Consider the following 2,950-nt stretch of genomic DNA (forward strand, 5'->3'; position numbering starts at 1 on the left):
GCTCAAATTGCCCATCTTAACGACGTTTAACAGACGGAGAAACAAATATGTGTCAAATCTCAAACGTTACATTACAATCTGCAGTGCTATTGCAGCACAGCACAGCGGCCACCGGATCAGAAATACACAACTTGAAAGGTAACTGTTAAAAACAATGACAGAACATAACTAATTCTGCTCTATTTTGCTAAAATGAACAATAATCTCCCAAAAAGTATGTTACACAAGCATTCACTCACCTCATCCACGCTGAATATGCTTCTTCGCGCGCAGCCCAACGGACAGCTTCCTCAATTCATGAGTTGTTCGTCTGAAACTCCTCCGCGGTTTAGTTAGTTCGCTGTATAGTCTGCCCGTGTCTCCTTGTTTGATGTTGCACTGCGATGTCTTTATGTATTAAACATGAGTCTAATGTCTAGATTTGCAGAATATTTTTTTTTTCTTGGAAAGGACTCTGATATTAAATTCATGAATTTGACTCCTGCGCATGAATCCATGTTCAGAGATTTGACCGGTTAGTGCCAAAAAACTACAACATAAAATGTTGTTCACTGAACTAAATTGGGCTCTTTGAATTTCAGTAACATTAAACTGACTTAAAAAATAAAGTTGAATCTAGTATAACTTATAAAAAAAAGTTGAAATTGCTTAAATTATTTTTATGAGTTAAAGTAACTTAAAAACATAAGCTGTCATGGCTTTTTCATCATATCATTTTTTACAGTGTAGTATTGTGTGTCATTTGATGTAAAAGGCATTCAAACTGAGCCTGTCACACTTTTAACAGCAATGAGATTAAATGGAGCTCAAACGGAGACTTTCCTCAGAAGTCTAATGCTTCTCGGATGTTTTAGACATCTCAAAATCAACTCAAATATGTGCTCCCAACCAAGCCCATACCGAAGAAAAAAAAACAAAAACATAAATCAATAATAAAAAAATATTCTAAACCGTGACGCTCAATGAAATACATTTTTTAACTTAAAAAATATATTTAGTTTCAACCTTCACATACCAAAATATATTACAAAATGTATTTCAGTGACAAGAAAATATATTTCCAATCCTACATTATAGCCTACTTTTAGGATAAATGCAAATTTGGGAATCAAAACTAGATTTATAATGATTTCATAATGTTTATTTTTATATATATTGTATTTTGTTTTTACATTGTAAAGTATGTTCCTTGCTGATTTTTTATTCAAATGTGTATTTCAAACTTTTTTATCAACTGTGACATAAATGTATTTTCTTGGATTTGAAATGCATGAAGGGCAAAATACCTTTTTAAATGCTTTAAAAAAATATGTTCATATTTTTTAAATATATTTTCAAAAATATATGATGATGATGATGATACATTTTATTTATATTGTGCTTTTCTCAAACCCAAAGTGCTACACAAGACAATTTACAAATACAGAAAAATGAAAATGTAATGTAACAGAAATAATGCATCAATAAGCATCTTTAAAAATATGTGTCTTTAAAGACTTCTTAAAACATATATCAAGCTGATATATATATATATATATCACTGTAAAACAAAATTCCGTAAAATTTACGGTAAAAAACCAGCAGCTGCGGTTGCCGGAATTTTGCCGTAAAAAATACTGTAGCAACGTTTTAGGTTTTACGGTTTTAAATTAAATTTACAGTTAAATACCGTAATTTCATTAACTGATATAATGTTAATATACCATATACCTGAAGTACTAAAATCTGTTTTGTACCTTTGTAATACACTGATAACCACCAAATGCAGGTGGTGATGAGAAAGTCACATGATGAACCGAAGCCTATCACAAGCAGCTTTTAGATAATAACATATATAGAAGGTGCACAGTGTCATTCACACAAACACTAAACACCATCACGGTGACATACATGAAACTGAAATAATGCAATAAACATTCATTTAACAACATTAGGTGTAACACACAACCCTAATATACAAAACTGATAAGAAAAAACTAGGAAGAAACATAGTTATTTAAACAAAAAAACATCACATTTGAAATGTAACAAAGGGAATTCTGGGAATGTCAATTTACGGTTATTTAAAAAAAAAAGGTCTTTTTCACTTCCAAAAACGGTATACTACCGTAAAATTAATGTCCAATACATGTAATGTCCAATACAGTTTTTCACCGTATATAGTAGGGGAATTTACCGTTAACCATTTAACAAGTTTTTACTGTAGCATTTTTACAGTATTTTACCGTTAAATTCACGGTCATTTTTTACAGTGTACTTTTGGCCTTCATAAACAATTGTTTTCACATAAACAAATAAAAGGAGACAAACTGTAACTCTAAACTCAATTGTGCATTTCAGATGCTGTCACATCCTACAACTTCACCATCTGCAGAGAGAAACTGCCATTCAATCACACCAAAATACAAAAAATGATTCACTTTACAGTCTTTTACCGTTAAATTCACGGTCATTTTTTACAGTATATATATGTATATATATATATATATAAAGCCCCAAAATATATAGGTAGATTGGTAGAAAATATATTGACATAAATATATATTTTGAAACATATTTGAGCAAATATACTTTTTGGCCATTTTTTGTACATTTTAAAATATATTGAAAAAGTTCATTTTTGCCATAGGATTGTTTGAGCTACTGTATGTTATCTACATTTATTCAACTCTATACTGTACATCAACAAATATCTTTTTTATTTTAGCTGTCCTAGATCATTTTTATGATGATGTCATCCTGCTAATAGCTAATAGGCTAATAGCTGCTCTGGACAAGGCCAGGTGTCACAGCGTGATAGAGAGAGACAGGCAAACACACGTCACATCTCACTGACTTAATATGCTATTCAGGGTATAATCACAGAAATATGGCTTCGAGTAATTTGTAGTCAAATCCAGTAGTGTCTGTGACTCTCACTGAAGGTCTGATATATAGTGCACAAGTCATA

Source organism: Sinocyclocheilus anshuiensis, unplaced genomic scaffold, assembly GCF_001515605.1.
Source record: "Sinocyclocheilus anshuiensis isolate Anshui unplaced genomic scaffold, SAMN03320099.WGS_v1.1 scaffold958, whole genome shotgun sequence".
NCBI classification, from domain to species: Eukaryota; Metazoa; Chordata; class Actinopteri; order Cypriniformes; family Cyprinidae; genus Sinocyclocheilus; species Sinocyclocheilus anshuiensis.